General features: G+C 49.5%; 1 non-coding gene across 1 annotated transcript; it reads right to left on the bottom strand.

The window, feature by feature from the left end:
• Positions 1-8,207: 8,207 nt before the first annotated feature.
• Trnaa-ugc lies at positions 8,208-8,280 on the bottom strand. Its single transcript has one exon. It is a non-coding gene; the product is annotated as a tRNA-Ala (tRNA).
• Positions 8,281-19,032: the final 10,752 nt, after the last annotated feature.

The raw sequence follows: 19,032 nt of genomic DNA, 5'->3' as shown, positions 1-19,032 counted from the left end.
TATATATATATATATATTCCTGCCTATTGTCCCACTGAACCTCCTCTCCTGTAATCAAAGCTGTTCAAGCCCCTGAGTCCCCCAAAGATGGAGATTTGAGACAGAAAAGTTGTGTTCTTCTCCTGCAGGGCCGGCTTTGAGCTGAGTGGTGGAGCCTTAATTCCCAGCGACATCCAGGGCAGAGAGTGAGTCCCTTTGCATTGCATTTCCTGTGAGACACGATGTGGGGGTTCCCAACAGGGATCCCTGGAGGTGGAGGGCCCCATGAATTAGTGATGGGTCTGGGAACTATTTTGATTATTTCACAAAGTGTAATGGAAAACCTCCACCTTCCCATAAGAAAGCTGCTCAGGCTACCTAAAATGTCAAGTTTCTTTGCTTTGAGCAGGAATTAAATCACCCCAGGGTGGTAATAAGGGTTATTGCCTGCTGGTCAGAGATACTGGCTGGCAGTTATGTTTACCTTTGAATAATTTTAAAAATGGGAAAATGAATAAATTATTACTTGACAAATGCAGTTGTTTGGTAGATGAAAATGTTTTCAAACGCAGGGTCCTTGGGGAGGGAAATCGCACGATTTTTCGGTGCTAAGAAACTCACGGAGTTGGGAGGGCGTCCTGGCGGGGGCCTAGGGCTAGAGTTGGGAGGGCGTCCTGGCAGGGGCCTAGGGCTATGCGTCTGGCCTTGGTCCTGCCCAGACAGCTCGGACCCAGGAGCGACCTGGCATCCAAAGCAGCTGTGACTCCCTCTGCCCTCTCCAGCACACCTCTCCCATCTGGCCTCCTAAATCCCCTGAAGCTCGGGCCCCCATCCTAAGGAGTCACGTTGCAGCCTGGCTATTCCATGCCTCCAAGCCTTTGGGTCACCCATAATTGCTTTCTTGACATTTAGCTTGAAAAAGTGACAAAGGGCTTAGCATTTTGATTTCTGGTGCTACATCCCGTTCCTGACAACAAGTAAGCCCCGTGGGCTTCCGAGGGCATTGGAACCGGTTCCTCCACCTCTCTGGACACTAAAGACTCTCAACGCTAGAAAGAATATTTGCTGTCTACCTAACCATGAGTTATGGACATAAATAAATTAACATTTATAAAGAGGTTTAAAAAAAACAATCAAAGGCAAGGCACCAGGCAGTGAGTTAACAACGTATATACCTCTGAAGTGCCCGCTCAGGGCAGTCTTCCATGCTGTGCATACCAAAGTCTTGGACCCTTTAATCCATAAACACAGGTCGGTGGACCCCACCTCCACCCCGAGGGGAGAAAGGCCTTAAGGGAGGGGAAGCTCACTGGGGCTGTCTGTGAGTTGCCTCCCTGCCCCCCACACTAGCTCCACCCCTCCCCCATCTGGGGGCTCCCAGAGACAGAAGGAAAGCCAGTGCTGGGCGGTCAGTTTACACTCTAAGCCTTGGCTGAACTAGCTGTCTGGCCAGGGCTAAGTCCCTCTTTCCCTGCCCTTCATCACATTCATTTTTAAGGCTCTCCCTTGACAAGGAGGTAGCACACAATAGGGGTTGTCAGCCAAGGGGACTTGAGGGGAAGGATAAGAAATGTTTTTCCTGTGATAAAAAGAAATTTGAAAAGAGAAACTCAGACCCCTTGCTCTCTCCCTTCCAGCTTCTGGAGGTTGTTAGATGGGGCTGTGCTGCCTGATGCTCCTGTAGCCCTGTTGCAAATATGAAGGCAGACATGGCCAACACACTGCAGGTGGCAGAGCAGGAAGATGGGACAATACTGGGGTCTCAGTGACAGTGTGGGAACACGGAGCCAGTCGTGGCTCCTCTAGACTTCTCGTTTTATGAGACAGTTTTGAAGTCAGTCTAGGTTGGGCATTTGGTATCTATGGTTGAAATCATCCAAATAATATAGCAAGTCATTTTACTCCAAGAGGCCTTAGTGGTTCATCTCTAAAATGGGGCTATTGGACAAAATGACCTTCAAAGTCCCCTTGGGGTTAGACTTTCTGGGATCCTGCACATACTACATTTTCCTAGAAGCTTCCTAAGACTTCACTGTTGCTTCAGTGGTGATTGCAATCCTCAGGGAACCCACAAGACTTCATTTCTCCCATCCACTGTGCACTTGCCAGGACCAAGGCTGTCAGCTTTTGGACACACTGTCATTTGACATTTCTGGGTCCCCTCCTGTAGATGTGTCTCCCTGAGTTTAAGGGCTGTGCTCAAACACAGAGCTTTGGAACTGGCAATGGCCGACCTCCAAAGCCCCAACCCTTCGCCACTTTGTAGACCGCTGTGTTGACCTGTTAAACAGCAGCCCAAGCCCCAGGCCTCGCACAGGCACGGGCTGCAAGAGCTGGCCGGAAGGTCCAGCCAGAAGGAAGCCTGGAAGGGGCTGGCACTGCACAGCGCGACCTTGTCAGAGCCCATCAGCCCAGGAGTGGGGAGGGAAGCTGGCCATGTTTAACTTTTCCCTTCAGGGTACCCTGGTGCCCTGTCTGCAGGGGACAGAGAAGCTCCGTGAGCTGATTCCCCCACACCCTATGCTGCTCAGAGGCCCTGTGGCCTGCGCCCTCTGGGTCAGGGAGGTGATTGATGAGCAGCGACAGGAGCGTTGGCCTGGGCCCCAGCCAGGGAGCGTGATTTGCCAGGGTCTTTTCCCTCATCAAAGGAGGTGAGCAGGTGAGCAGGACCCAGTGTTCCCCTCCGGCAGTGGCTATGGCTTCATTCTATTACCTAGACCTGAATCAATCGCAGCCAGGACAGTCTTCTCCAGGGGCTGGGCAGGAGGCAGGAGGCAGGGGGTAGGCAGAGGAGAGCAGGTGGGGAGCAAAGAGATGGTAGAAAGGAGGGGAAAGTTCTGTGCAGCTGCAGAATCGCTAGAGGAAGGGCTGCAGATGTTAACTTGGATTATCTCGAATTTCCTGTGACAATCAAGACTTCCTTTTCCTGGGCCCATCTGGGGACATGATGACCTGTGACAGGCACAGTGACGCCACCCTCACAGAACAGCATTCAACTTTCCACCAACAGAAGGTGGAGTGTTCCTATTCCTCTGTCCCACGGAGCATCAAGTTCTTGGGGAATCCAGAAACCTGCCATCTGAGGGTACGGACACTCATGTAAGCATTTCAGAGCTGCTATTCCTCTTGTCACAAGTACCACAGGAAGTCCATAGCCCTTGTCTCTTGTGCCTTTGGGTACTGAGGTCACTTGCTGGAAGGACACGGGGTCAGTGCCCTCTGCACACAGACAGCCCTTCTTAGCTGAGGCCTCAGTCGGAAGCTCACCCACTGGGAGACCCCTGCACTCTCAGCCGTGTGTTCTGGACCTCAGACCAGCCCCTGACTCTCCACTCCACTGCTGCCCACAGACCCCTCAAAGGGCTGCCGGAATGTCCAGGTTCATCTGGGCCATGTGGGGACTGAGCATCTCCTGGGGCTGGGTGACTTGCAGGCCTCCCCTGACCGCAGCATACCCCCACTGACCAGCTGTGGCTATTCGTAGGTAGGTGGGGGCATCCATGGTGGGACCCCCTTTCAGTGGTCCCTCTGTCGTGGGTGTTATACGAGGTTCCTGGGGCTGCCATAGCATAGTACCCCAACCAGGCAGCTTTTAACAACAGAAATGGAGGGTTTGGGTTTAGATGCCTGTTGAAGGAACCACTGAGCTAGAGCCAGTCCAGAAATGGAAGGTTTTGGGAGCCAAAAATCTGAAATCAGTGGTGAGCAGGGTCATGTTTCCCTCTGAAATCCGGGGACAGTTCTTCCTTGCGTCTTCTAGGTGGTTGGCAATCTTTGAAGTCCCTTGGTTTACAGTTGCCCGACATCACGTGGTGTTCTCCCAGCGTCTCTGTCTTCATGTGGCTGACCGTAAGGACATCAGGCATATTGCAGTAGGTCCCTCCCTACTCCAGTGTGACCTCACATTAACTAAACACATCTGCAACAACTCTGTTCCCATGCTCTGAGGTACTGGGGCTTAGGTCTTCAACATCTCTCTTTTGAGGGGACATGATTCAGTCCATAATAGCAACCCTCAAGGATCTGGGGACTGAGATTTTCTTCTCGTTCCCTGAGTAGTCTCATGGTCAAGCTTAGCAGCAGGCAGTCCCATCTTGCATGCTCTGAAAAGAACACATTGCCCAGGAGGAAGTCTCTCTAGCTCCAGGGTGCACGTGGATGACCTGGGGTCTCACTAGGTGCACGATCAGATTCACCAGGCTTGGGGAGGGAACCAGGATTCTCCCAAGTGAGGCCCATGCTGCTGGACAGGGAGCCACCCAGTCAATAGCACAGGGCTAGTCCATGAGGCCTTGCGAAGGAGGCCAGGCCCCTCCTGCCCCAGGGAGAGGTGGGAGGCTGCAAGGTTGATGTGCTTCTAGGCAGAAATTAGAATGCTCCAGCCTAATAGCCACTGAAAAACAGTCTCCCTGCTGCAAATGGATGGTTGAACCTGCTCCAAGCTTTATACTGGCAGCTGCTGGCCAGATTCTGGGGAGGGAGGAAGGACACATGGAGCTGCCCGCCAGCTCAGGGGCCCCTTATCATTCCTGCTATGTTAGCCCTGATTCCATCCAATCCCAGGCTTTCATTTCTTTGGGGAAATACCTGAGAAATGGGAGTTTGCTGGGTCAAATGGTAAATGTATGCTTAACTAATTTTAAATAAAGTATTTATTGACATTCAATCCACATACCATAAAATTTTCTTTCAAAGTGTGAAATTTGGTGGTTTTTAGTAGATTGACAGAGTTGGGCAATCATCACTGTCAAATTGCAGGGTATTTTCCCAGCATGAGCTGTTCAACAAAATACGAATTTACCTATGACAGCCCCTTGCAGAGAACGAGGAGCTCTGTACTCATTTAAGCCTCAAGGCATGAGTCTGATTAAATCCTCATTTTGCACATGGGGAAACTGAGTCATGGAAGTTCAGAGTTCCTCAGGGTCACCCCGCTAGTCTGTGGCAGATATATACTTCACACTGACGCCCAAAGTGTATTTGACCTTAAGGTGGCCATCAGCTCTGCCCAGTCGTGGGTGACTGGCTCTGAGCAGCTGAGGGGGTGAGAGGTGCTGCAGGGAGTCAGGCCACAGTTCCCAAGTGGGAGTTGGTGTCCCACCTCCTCCCAGTGGGGAACAAGGCTGAGGGCCAGGAAGCAGCAAGGAGAGTCCCGTGGAGTCTCTCTCCAGGTGGGTGAGGGTTCCTCTGGTGTCAGGAAGCCCCAGGCAGCAGCTGGGGCCTCACTGCTTGGTCATCCTCCTGCTCCAGCTCAAAAGGACTTTGAGACATTGGGAAGGAGCCACACGCTAAGCCAGAGGCCCCTTGGGCAGTGCTCAGCTCCACCCTTCCTTCCCTCTTCTCTCTGTGCCCTGGAGCCCCCCCAGCCCTCCCCAGGGGGCTGCCCTGCTGGCCACGTGAGCAGCACACAGAAGATGGGACCAGAGGGCCCCATTATCTCTCCACCTTTGTTTTCTGCGTGCCTGGGCTTGTCCCCAGACACCTCTAGCTCCACTCTGTGGCTCTGCTCTGTTGCCTGTCACCTCCTGAAGACAGTGCCACATGCTCCACCACTCATTAACTGCAGGAGGAGCGTGTCCCAGTCCTTTCAGAACCACTTCTCTGCCGTCTCTTCTGGAAGCCCTGCTCCCTGGGCATGAGCTGTGGAGCCGTAGGGCTCATTTGGTTGTGAGATGTTGCATGAGTAATTTTTTCTTTTTGAACATTGTAGTATGATTTACATACAACGGAAGGCACAGATCTTTAAACCTAGAGCTTGATGAGTTTTGACAAATGCATTCATCCATGTAACCTGCACTCCTCTCACGATATGGAACCTTTCCATCACCTAACCCCGCCCCCAGCCCCTTTGCAGCCAGTCCTTGCTCAGCCCATCAGCTTTTCTGCTGTACATTAGTTCGAACTCTTCCCTAACTTCATAAATGCATTTACTTAATGACTAATAGTTTTTTTTATCTTATTGGTTATTTAAAATTAGTGTGTGTGTGTGTGTGTGTGTGTGTGTGAAGGGTTTGGTTCAAGTCTGCCCATTTCTTTTTTTTTTTTAATTTTAAATTTATTTATTTATTCTGATTTGTTATACATGACAGCAGAATGCATTTCAATCCATAGTACACACATAAAGCACAATTTTCATGTCTCTGGTTGTTCACAAAATAGAATCACGCCATTCATGTCTTCATACGTGTACTTAGGGTAATAATGTCCATCTCATTCCACCGTCTTTCCTACCTCCGAGCCTCCTCCCTTCCCCTCCCTCCCATTTGCCCTATCTTAAGTTCCTCCATTCCTCCCATGCACACCACCATCCCCATTATGGATTGCCATTCACATATCAGAGAAAATATTTGGCCTTTGGTTTTTTGGGGGATTGGCGTATTTCACTTGGCATTATATTCTCCAGCTCCATCCATTTACCCGAAAATGCCATAATTTTATTCTCTTTTAGATATATACTTCACACTGACGCCCAAAGTGTATTTGACCTTAAGGTGGCCATCAGCTCTGCCCAGTCGTGGGTGACTGGCTCTGAGCAGCTGAGGGGGTGAGAGGTGCTGCAGGGAGTCAGGCCACAGTTCCCAAGTGGGAGTTGGTGTCCCACCTCCTCCCAGTGGGGAACAAGGCTGAGGGCCAGGAAGCAGCAAGGAGAGTCCCTTCAGGGTACCCTGGTGCCCTGTCTGCAGGGGACAGAGAAGCTCCATGAGCTGATTCCCCCACACCCTATGCTGCTCAGAGGCCCTGTGGCCTGCGCCCTCTGGGTCAGGGAGGTGATTGATGAGCAGCGACAGGAGCGTTGGCCTGGGCCCCAGCCAGGGAGCGTGATTTGAACCCCCTGAGCTCATCTTTTAATGCTGAGTAATATTCCATTGTGTATATATACCACATTTTCTTTATCCATTCATCTACTGAAGGCCATCTAGGTTGGTTCCACAATTAGCTATTGTAAATTGTGCTGCTATGTTTACTGATGTGGCTGCATCCCCCTAGTCTGCTGTTTTTAAGTCCTTGGGATATAGACTGAGGAGTGGGATAGCTGGGTCAAATGGTGGTTCCATTCCAAGTTTTTCAAGGAATCTCCATACTGTTTTCCATAGTGGTTGCACCAATTTGCAGTCCCATCAGCAATGTATAAGTGTGCCTTTTCCCCCAAATCCTCACCAATCTATGATTGTCTATTCATTTTTTTTTTTTGTACTCTTAATAGCTGCCATTCTGACTGGGGTGAAATGAAAGAGTAGTTTGGATTTGCATTTCTGTAATTACTAGAAATGTTGAACATTTTTTCACATATTTGTTGATTGATATCTTATTCTGAGAAGTGTCTGTTCAGTTCCTTGGCCCATTTACTGATTGGGTTATTTGTTTTTTTGAGTGTTAAGTTTTTTGAGTTCTTTATATATCCTAGAGATTAGTGCTCCCTCTGATGTGCATGTGGTAAATATTTACTCCCATTCTGTAGGCTCACCTCACAGATTGTTGTTTTTCCTGAGAAGAAGCTTTTCAATTTAAATCCATCCCATTTATTAATTCTTGCACTATACGAGTCTTATTATGAAGGGCCTACTTTTTCTTCTATTAAACACAGGGTCTCTGGTTTAATTCCTAAGTCCTTGATCCACTTTGAGTTGAGTTTTGTGTATGGTGAGAGATGGGGGCTTAATTTCATTTTACTGCATATGGATTTCCAGCTTTCCCAGCCCATTTGTTGAAGAGGCTATCTTTTCTCCAATATATGTCATTATATGTTTTTGGTGCCTTTGTCTAGTATGAGATAGTGTGATGGGTTTGGTTCAAGTCATCCCATTTCTTAAAAAAAAAAGTCTGTGTGTACACACACACACACACACACACACACGTATATGTATGTATGTATGTGAACATATATATATATATATGTATATATATTATATATTTTGGGCACTGGATACTGAATCCAGAAATGCTTAACCACTGAGTTATTGAGCTCTTTTTAATTTTTTAAATTTTGAGACAGGGTCTTGCTAAGTTGCTTAGGACCTTGCTAAGTTGCTGAGGCTGGCTTTGATCCTCCTGCCTTGACCTTCTGAGTCTCTGGGGTTACAGGCTTGCATCACAGTGCCTAGCTTTAAAATATTGTTTTAAAATGAACTGTAGGAATTCTGTGTATATTCTGGATATTAGTCCTTTGCAACTCTGTTATGAATATTTGACTCCCAATCTATGATTTGTCTATTCATTTTTTTTTTTTTTGGTGGTACTGGGGGTTGAACCCAGGGACTTGTGCATGCAAGGCAAGCACTCTACCAACTGAGCTATATCCCCAACCCTGTCTATTCATTTTCTTAATGTGTTTCAAAAAGCAGGAGTTTTAAATCTTGAAACGATCCAATTTATCTTTTTCTCTGTATTGATGCTATTTATATCCTTCCTAGGAAATCGTTGCCTAGAAGAGGTTGCAAAGGCAGTCCCTTATAGTTTCTTCTTTAAAGTTTGTAATAGCTTTAGGCTTTGACATTAGGTGCATATAACAACTTGAATTAGTTTTGTGTGAAGTAGGGACTTTCCTTTCTTTCTTTTATTGTACAGATAATCAGTACTTTTTGCTGGAAAAACTTTTCTTTCTCCATTGAATTACTTTGCCACCCTAGTTATTTCTTACTAATGGCACAGTACAGTCAGCTTTCAGTGTAGGCAAGGGATTGCTTCTAGGACCCACCCTGGATATCCAAATCCCTGAGGCTCAAGTTCCTTAGCTAAAATGGCATAATGTTTATGAAACCTACACACATCCTCCTGGATGCTCTCAATCATCTTTAGATCACTGGTAACATCTAATGCAACATAAAAGCTATGTAAATAGGTAGTACCCCAATTATTTAGGGAATGAGAAGAATAAGGAATCTAAACATTCAGTACAGATATCATTTCTTGTTTAGAATATTTTCAGTTCTCTGATGGAGGAATCCCTGGATATGGAGGGCCGACTGTATGGATACAGATGATTTAAGTGATATGCTCTTGATAGATTAGAGCCTGTGTAAGAGAAGACTTCAGAGATTCCCTCCTGATGAAGTCAGGCTCCCATGTGTGCATTTTGAAATCCTTTTTTGACTGGGAGAGAAGGACGTTGCAACCAGCAAACCACAGCCTGCACACAGCCCTGGAACACCTGTGTCCTGGCCATGAACTCCTCATAGCCAAAGCTGCAGCAGAGACTAGGAGGGGTTGGGGGGAGGGGGTCAGCGCTGCCTGGAGAGGGTAACACATGGATGTTCTTCTCTGATCAGGGCCTGCCTTGATTTCTCCTGTTGACCCCAGCATTCTCGCCATCATTTTGATGTGTGAGAACGTCAGGCCCTCTCTGAGGCTAGACATTTGGGGAGAAGGCTGTGGACGGTGCTCACCATTGTCTGCCTGAGGCTGCAGAGGACAATGTGCTGGTTGGTATCTTCTCAGGTGTCTTCCATTCTTGGCAGACTCATGGCATCGTGGGAAGCCCTGGGGCGTTTGTCTCACAGAGGGGGCCTTAAATTCCAGCTCTTCCACCCACTAATGGGAGAATCCTGGGCCTGGGCAGGGGTGAGCTTCATGTTCCCAATTTCCAAGCAGACACAGTGTGCCTACCTTCCCCAGAGATTTTGTGAGAGGTGTGTCTGAGTATTCTGTACGTGATTCTCTTAGTCTTGCTGGCCATCGCACTCCAGCCAAAGTAGGAAGGCCAGAGGTTATGACCTCCATTTTAGCTTTGAGAAGATTAAGGTGCAGGGGTGTTAATGATTCATTTACAGCAGAGCTGGGTGCAGACCCCAATTTGGCCTCAGGCTTGGTCCGGGGCTCCTCCTGGCAACCCTGCTCTTGCTCCTCCCTAGCAAAGCCCCTGAGCTCAGAAAAGGGCAGGAGGAAGGAGCCGAGCAGGGCAGCCTCATCCGCATGGCTGGAAATCTGTCTGTGGCCCCTTCCTTTGACTGTAGCAGGGCCCAGAATGAATCCCTATTTCTGAACATAGGGATGCCCAGGCCGTGTGTGTGTGGGGAGGAGGAGCAGAAGGCCAGACTGACAGTATGGACTTGAACTTCCGAGGTCTCCTTCAGGTCTGTCTTTATGACCACTCCTTGACCATATTCACTTCCTACCTGGATGATGGGGAGGGGGAGGGGGCAGACCCTGGATCATGAACATAGGATGAGGTGATGCAGGTGAACAGCACTGACCTGGCTAGGGCTCCTCTGCCTTGTTCCTGGCTCCTCCTCTCAGAAGCAGAACAGCAGCCCGCTCTCTAGAGGCTGAGCAAATGCAGAGAGCGGCACCTGGACATTGGGAACGTCAGCCAGTGTCACGTCATGAGCACTGTGATCAGGGACAGCATGAGCACTGTGATCAGGGACAGCAGTGCCTCCCAGCACTAGGAAAGCAATTACAGTCATCCCCCCCACATCTGACGGGGACTGGTCCCAGGATCCCCCATGGATACTAAACCCCACGGACGTGCAAGTCCCTACGTGAAATGGCGCAGTAGTTGCATAGGACCTACACACATCCCTCTGTACTGTAGATCATCTCTAGGTGACTTGTAATACCTAAAACAATGCAAATGCTGTGCAAACCGTTGTTAGACTGTACTGTATCAAGAATAATGACAAGAAAAAAAGTCTGTGCATGTTCAGTACAGATCAGATGCAATTTTTTTCCCTTGAATCTTTTCCACTCACAGTTGGTTGAGTCCATGAATTCTAAGCCCAAAGATACAGAGAGTTGATGATGTGACCTGCAGATGGGCAGGGGGCAGAGGGCCCTGGGGAGTAGCTCCTGAGTGCAATTTGAGTGGTGATGGTCAGTGGGCCATGGGAAACCCCTGGTTTGAGAACCGAGCGCACACAAGTGCCTGCCTTCCCTGTGGCTGCCGTGAGCAGGGCCAGCTCTGGGGCATTTGGAGTCTGCTGTGCACACATTGAGTCACTTAGGAAGGAAGGAAGGAAGGAAGGAAGGAAGGAAGGAAGGAAGGAAGGAAGGAGGGAGGGAAGGAAGGGCAGGCTGGTCTGGTGTGGAAGGGCTTCTTCTTGTTTCTAGCCTGCGTGGACGCCAGCTCCCTTGGGGAGTGTCGACCATCTCGACTCCCCTGATGGCTCCAGGACCAGCAGCTCCAAGGTACAGTATAGGCGCCAGTCCCACAGGGCCTCTCTCAGCATGGACAGAGAAAGGCACCCACTGGGGCCTTTATGGCTGTTGGCCCTCAGGCCCTCTGTTCCCCCTGAGCTCTAGCTGGTCACGGAATTTATCACCATGGCTTTTGAGTCTCTGGCACCTGCTGATGACGAGTGGCTGGCATCTTCAGACACCTGTAACAGGGTCAGGCCACGCATGCACCAGGACACTGGGACCTCAGCCCTGGGATGTGGGCTTTCAGAACATCATTAAAGGAGGGAAACCCTTCACACACCACCGTACCTCAAAGGGACAGGCGACAAGGATGCCGGAGGCACTTCTTCACAGGACCACCAAGTCACAACAGTCACACTCACAGGCTCTTTGAACAGGCCTCTCCAGCTTCCCCTGAGGTGCAGCTACCCAGCTGGAGCCCTGACCCCTGACCCTTTAGAGGGACGAGGCTCCAAAGATGCTGTCCACTTAGACCGGTCCAGGCTGTCTGATGCAGTGTGGCAAAAGGCCCGGGAAGCCCAGCTCTGGCCCCGCTCTCCCATGCTTAGCTGTTCCTGTGTGCTGAGTACGTCATTCGGTTCCTCTGAACTTCAGGGTCCTCGCGTATAGATTAGGGGGAGACTTGAATGTCGTCAGGACCTGTTCCAGTTCTAAGGGGTCATGGTTTCCTCTTTCTCCCCTGAATACTCATCAGAGTGGGGGCTTCTTATCAATGGCTCATCAGGGGCTGGGTTCTGTCCCACTCAGCCCTTGCTGCAAACCTCTGAAGCAGGCACTGTCATGGTGCCATCTGACAAAGGAGGAATTGAGCCTCCCACATGGTCACAGCGATGGCACCGACACCAGTCACCGTGTTTTATACCATGAGTTTCTTGAACTGCAATGTTGTTGTAGGGACAAACGAGGCAAGGCCGGGGGACTTGGAACTGTCTCAAGTGCTGTATGTCTGAAGTGGCACCCCCTTTCTCCACTGAAAGGGCCTCTCCAGAAATCTTCACCCAGACTGATTTTAGAACTGTCAGCAAAAGAGTCTCTGCAAAAGAGTTCAATGTAGATAAACTTCCTATTTCCTTGTCGCCCTGTTTACTTGGCCACTGGCCGAGAAGATACCAGCACTCCAGGTGCTGGACACCCCCTTACTAGTTTTTCACAAACGTATCCAGTATAGTACTTTGTAGAAATATGCAAACAAGGCCTCTGGCCTTGAGCTGGGCTTCACAGAGATGTCTACATTTTTAAGATAAGTTACAAAGGCTCCATGGTAACAGCTGGCAGGGGGAGGAAAGAAAGGGGAGAGGATGCTCTCCCCTTCTCAGGTGCTGTCCTTGAAGGGTTAACTTGCCCAAAACAGTGAAAGAAAAAGCTACTTTTATGTGAACTTCTGCAGACTATGAACTTCTGAGCCCGTGCCCTTACATGCTGGGTATAAAACTCTGAAACTCCCTGAACTCGGGGTTCAGGGGATTGATTGATTACAGCAAAAGCTGTGCCCTCTGAACCTGGCTGCAGCCAAATAAAACTGTTTCCTGCTATCTTCGGTGCCTTGCCTCATTTATCCCTACAACATGTCCAACATGTTTTCCTGCGAAGCTGTCTGATAAAGACTGGGGCTAGAATCTCCGGGATGGCTCTGCCGGCCATCAGAAAATCTCCACCATCCACCTGGGAGAAAATTTTCTTTTTCAGTCTTAAATCACTTACTTTCATGTTGGGAGTATGTGGGCTATTCTGTTAGCTAGTCGGCCAGGCAGAAGGGCAGCATTTAAACCTGGGACTGGATTTTCTTCCCGTTTCTTGCAGACAGCTAACCTGGCCTCTCTGTCAGCTCTCTGGTTGCTCTGAGAAACCACCGTGGTGTTTCCCTTTCGATGACCTTGGCAACATATAATCACAACCTTCCTGGGAGCCCACAGTGTATCCAAAAGTTTAAGAATTTCTTGCCCATCCATCATCCCCCTTTTCCTTACATAAGGCCCTATGAACATGAAGGGTAGCAAACGCATATTTTGAGTCTATGTAAATATCCACACAGACTCCTGCTGTCAACTGAGGTGCTTGAGTCAAAGCAATAAGTCTTACTTTTTGTGCTGAAGTTCCCTGAGGCAGAGGTTCTGCCTACAGTGGAGTCCAGAATGACCACTGCATATCCAGCAAAACATACTCCATCTTTTATAAAACTGCTTCCATCTGTGAAGTACTCCACATCAGGGTCCCTGAGGGGTGGTCTCCTGGAGAACACTTCATCCATGACTTCAATACAGTTGTGACCAGGTTTTTTAGGTCCAATGGGCAGCAAAGTTGCTGGGTTTAGAGTTCTGAGGACCTCAACACGGATACCTGGGTTTTCACATAACATGCCCTGATATTTGACCATTCTTTCATTAGTCAACCAATAGTGTCCTTTATATATATTCTAACAATGTCAACACTGAATGAGGAACCCTGAAAACCAATTTTTGTCCCATTGCCAGTTTATCAGCTTCCAACACCAGAAGATCTATGGCTGCAAGGGCCCATAAACAAGGTGGCCAGTCTTGGGCTAGAAAATTCAGCTATTTGAATAAATGTCCATGACCCCAGGACCTGAGTCAAGACACCTACAGCCACCACAGACTGTTCATGGACATACAGAAAGAAAAGATTCTGTGAAGTCAGGGAGCCCTAGTTCAAATGTACTGGGAGTGTTTGTTTAATATTCTCAAAGCCTTTGTGTTGGCCCCCACATCAGAGGATCTCGTTCTCCCCCCTTTGTGGCTTTATAGAGAGGTTTTTCCATGACTGAAAAGTTGGGGATCCATTCATGTCTGAACCCAGTAGCCCCCAAGAATTCTCTAGTCTGATGGCAGGTTGAAGGGACTGGAATTGAGCAGATCTCCTGTTCTGAGGCCCAGTGGTTGTTCTGTTCTGTTGCTAAGTCAGATGGTAACCAAGGTACTTGACTTTTTCTTGATAGATGTGGACTTTAAGTCAGAGTCCAGTGCTGTCGCAAAGATGGTGTACTCAAGCCCCTGGGAGGAACTGTCATTTAGGGAAGGGAGGCGTACATAGAGTCTCTGGTGCTTTAAGATGCAGCATTTTTTTTTTTTTTTTTGTTATCTCCTAGTGCAGGATCTTGGCTGCTAGGATTCTCCAACTCTTAAATCTAATGTAAATCTTAGCAGAGACTGATGACCTGGGACATCATTTGTATAAAAGGCACTTATGTAAATCTCGCTGTGGGCTGTCTGCCAAGGTTGGAGGGCAGCGGTGTGGTCCCATGCAAGTCCCAGTGTGGCAACCACATTGTGCCTACCTAGGTGTTGCTCTTTGTCTGTGTGTGACTTTATCCTCCTGCCAGCTGGGAGCCTGCTCTAATTGTATATTGTAGCTGCCCTGCTTGTGTTTTGTTCAGTAAGCCTGGGTGGCACGTCCTTTTGGAGTGAGCACCCTATGGCCCACTACTGGCTATTAACATGAACATATTCCTGGTTCATTTGGAGGCTTGCAGCAGCTGAGCCCTCCTGAGGCGCTGGGTCCCATGCATCAGAAGCAGTTCTGTTTGTCTATTGGACCCCTGCCATATTCGTCAATCATCAACTTCTGAGCAAGTGGGAAGAAAATGAAAGGAGGGGCTGGGGCCAAAGGCTGGGGGAAAACATTTGCTCCTTCTCTGTTCAAGTCTTAGCTTTTGAGCATGGCAGTAGGTACTTGTCTGCCAGGGCCACTGGAGGCTTCCCCTTTTGTCTGGCCACACTTTTTTTTTCCTTATGAATATTTGGACCATTGGCTTAGTTCTAGTGAGACCCCCCTTTGAGTGACCTCTGGGTTTGTGGTGAGGACAGCTCTAAGGAGATCCATCCTCCTCTTTATCCTTTTGGTCTGCCTGTCTTTGAGCCTCTGGGTCTTGATCAATGAAAACTGTGGTGGCCACCTTAATCAGCTCACTGGCACCCTTTTCAGTAAAGCCCTCTAGGATTGTGATTTTTGGCAAATGGCTCTCTGAGCCTGTCCCACAAAGGGTGCACTGATCACCTGTTGCTTGTGCCTGTGCATTTCTTCACTGACAAACTTGCATTGCGGCTGCAATGTTTGTATGGTGCCCCTCCTCCCCCGGGCACCTCTGGGCAGGGAGAGGGGCGGCAGTGGCGGTGGCCTGGACACTCAGCTCTGAGTCAGTTTAGCACATCTCTTTTGATCATTGCTGCCAGTTTCAAAGGGCAGAGGGGCCTTAGGCAGATGTGGAGCCCAGAGAAATGTTCAGGGCTATCAAGGGTGCGAGAGGGAGATGCCAGAGCAGCAGGAGGCTTATCTCAGCTCTGTTTGTCTGCAGATGCGCTCGGCCTAGGCTAGGGCTCAAGGCTGCCTCCAATTCCTTCTAACTCTTGAGCACAGACAGTGTGTTTTATTCTCTCTTCTTTTTCTTTTCTTTTAGACTTTCTCTGAGGGCCTCTTGACATCTCTCTATCTTTAGACCTTCTTCTTTGTTGGGGCCCATCCTAAGTCTGGATAATGGGCTGCATCAGATCAGTCATGGCCCAGGGTTTCTCCGTGTAGGAGGGAGTATGATTTTTCCAGCTTATGAGCTCAATGGTGGAGAAAGGCTGGCACACAAAACTGCCTTGTCTCCCTCAGGTCAACATGGGTATGTCCTTTAGTCCCTTGCAGGGGCATCTGGAGATTTCTCATCTGAGATGTGGCTCTGGTCTTAGGACAAATCTCCCACCTTCATCTTTGGAGGTGAAAGCGTCTTTGGTCCTAGGAAGCCTTTGGCTCTGAGGCCATCATAGAGGAAGGAGTAGCCAGTATTGGGGGCCATCATTTGTTGCCTCTGAGGACAAGGGGGCTAGGGGACAGTCTGTTGTCCCAGTGGTCTTGGCAAAGTTGGGTAGAGTGGCACATAAGGTCCTGGGTCCTCTTCTGGCTCACGGGGAAAACTGTTCCCTTTCCTGTCTTTCCTAGTCAGGTTTTCTGTTTAGCTACTTTCCACTGGGTCTTAGAGACCACTGTGCTCCTGGCTAATATCTGCTTGGACTGTCCATCTAGACAGGCTCTCAACCAAGGGGGCCGTTTCTGTACTATCTCTTGACAGCAATCAATGTAAGAGAATTGGTTCAGGGGTTCCAACAACAATCAAAAGGACCTCAGCAATGACTCTCTCATCTAACGATCCTTCTGGTGGCCTGCCCACATCTTGGGTGGGCCACTCTAATTCAACCTTTGTGGAGTGAGTCTCACCCACAGTTAGCAGGAAAACCTTCCTAAAGGTTTCTAACACACATTTCAGAAGGCTCGGTTTCCTTAGTGTGCCTCCCATGTTCCACCCTGCATCGGTGTCGCACACTGAGAACAAAACACTCTTAGGACAAGACTCGCTTCGTCCATCTCCGGCCACTCCCCTCGCGGGGACTTAGGGCCCTCTTAGCCTTGCGGGTCAGTATCAACCCCCGATCTGGAGCTTTCACCTAGACGTTGGTTGGTGAAATGCCGCCATAGACTGTATGAGGTGCCACGGAACCGCGGATCAGGACTCTGCACTCGCTTCGGCCCTCGGTTGGGTCGGAACCCTTCCCTTTGTCCATCTCATTCTCACACTTTCCCATAGACATGGCCAGGACAGAATTTCTATACCGCCTAAATTCCAACAATTCCAAACCAAACAGAAAAGGGAGTCCCGGTTGCCCCTCTGCTCGCTGACCCCGAACAGAGACTACTGGGGTGACTCCCCTGGTCCGTTTTAGCTCCAACCACTTTGGAGGGTACTTGGGACCCAACAGATGTTGATCAAGCCTCTCCTCCACCCACTTAGGCCTCGAAGGGGAAGTCAGGTGGGCTACGAAACCAAATGGACCCGGGTCCTACCTGTTCAGATGGGCGGTGCTCCAAAACCCTAATTCTGGTTCCTGTTGCCTGTGGGTGCTCCGGGGTGGCAGCCCCAGGACACTGGGTGAGTGGATCCTCCTTCAGGCCAAGAGTGGCCTGCGCGCACCAAGGGGACCACTGTCCCCCATCACCCCAGGGAAGCTGGTCCCTGGAGACAAGAGAGGCAGAATAGCCTTCCTTACCTCCTCGGTCCCATCTGGGTCGCCAAAAATGTTGTAGGGACAAACAAGGCAAGGCACCAAAGCAGGAAGCAGTTTTATTTGGCTGTAGCCAGGTTCAGAGGGCACAGCTTTTGCTGAAATCAATTAATCCTCTGAACCCTGAGTTCAGGTAGTTTCAGAGTTTTATACCCAGCATGTAAAGGGAGGGGCTCAGAAGTTCACAGTCTGCAGAAGTTCATATAAAAGCAATTTTTTTCTTTCACTAAGTTTTGGGCAAGTTGACCCTTTATGGACAACACCTGAGAAGGGGAGAGATTCTTCTCCCTTCTTTCCTCCCGCTGCCAGCTGTTACCATGGAGTCCAGTTGGTAACTTCTCTTAAAAATGTAGACATCTCTGTGAAGCCCCAGCTCAAGGCCCGAGGCCTTGTTTGCACATTTCTACAAACTACTGTACTCAATACGTTTGTGAAAAACTAGTAAGGGGGTGTCCAGCACCTGGAGTGCTGGTATCTTCTCGGCCAGTGGCCAAGTAAAACAGGGCGACATGAAAATAGGAAGTTTATCTATAGTGGACTCTTTTGCAGAGACTCTTTTGCTGACAGTTCTAAAATCTGGGTGAAGATTTCTGGAGAGGCCCAGTTAAGTCTTTTCTGTGGAGAAGGGGGTGCCACTACAATGAGACTGTTTGTGTTATGAATTAACTCAGCTTATGAGTTAATTCATAATGAAACCCAGGGTTTCATTACTTTTCTGTGCAAAACACATGGAAATGTCAAGATCTGGATGTTCCCCAGGCTCCGTGGTGTAGGGCAGGCCCACTCTGGCATGAGTGGACCCTGAGGGGGGTTCCTCATGAGTCCTGGAGGCTGGAGTCCTCACAGAAACAGAATAAAGGCCTAGGGAGCACCTCTGGGTCCCCTTCTGGTTATGTGCTTGGCCAAGTCCTGCGACTTCTTTAGACCTCTGTTTCCTTATCTGCACATTTACATAATGGCTGAACAAACCTCATGGAGTGTGGTGGGGAATGTTCAAGAACCGCTCCTGTGAGCCCTCTTGAACGTCAGCCCCACTCCAGTTCCCACTTTAGGGCTTGGCACGAGTACTATTTGACAGAGATTTGCCTGGGCCATGGGCCATGGGCCAGGCTGTTTTGCCTGGTACCCACCTAGCTTGTTTTGTTAGGGATTATTCATGAATGCCTACCTGGTCCTGAGGAGGAAGGGGTGGTCTGGAGGTGCAGCCCAGGGCTGGGTCAGAATGGTCTGCTGGTAATGCTAATGAGAAGAGAAATGGCTGATCACCTGTGTGTTCCCACGCAGATCCACCCACTGGAGGAATTTCACCCAGTGGGACTCAGGATCCTGGGCAGGCTTTGGTTCCAAATTTGGGGTCTGGCTTCCCTAACTAGCTGCCCTGAAAACCCAAGGGCAAACTCCGAGTTAATAAGACGCCAGCGGAGGCCCTCCTTCCCTTTGGAAAGCGGCTGTCACCCCACGTGCTCGCCAGTAATGGCCACCCCTCATCAAATATTTATCCCAGCACTCATGGTCTCCTCAGCCCCCAGCGTCTTTCCAGGGACAGAATCTGATTATTAAACTGGTCATGAGCGAAGCAGGCAGACTACAAAGTGCCTGGAACGGAGGGGCGCATCAAAGTCCCACATCCTTCCTTAAAGGTCGCCTTCCAGAAGCTGAGGCCTCCTGCTGGGGACAGAACTGCAAGGAGCTGGTGGGCTGGCCTGCGTGTGCCTCCCAGACCCCAGCAGCTCTCTCTCCTTGTCCCCTCTCCCGGTGGGGCAGAAGGTCGCTAGGCCCAAGCCCCAGGGCCAAGGGCCCGACTCTAAGCCTTGGGTTTATGAAAAGCAAATGGTACCTTGCCCAGCTCAGAGACGACTCC

This window comes from Marmota marmota, unplaced genomic scaffold (assembly GCF_001458135.2).
Source record: "Marmota marmota marmota unplaced genomic scaffold, marMar, whole genome shotgun sequence".
NCBI classification, from domain to species: Eukaryota; Metazoa; Chordata; class Mammalia; order Rodentia; family Sciuridae; genus Marmota; species Marmota marmota.
The sequence above is the reverse complement of the archived record's forward strand: the minus strand, read 5'-3'. Positions and strand labels throughout refer to the sequence as shown.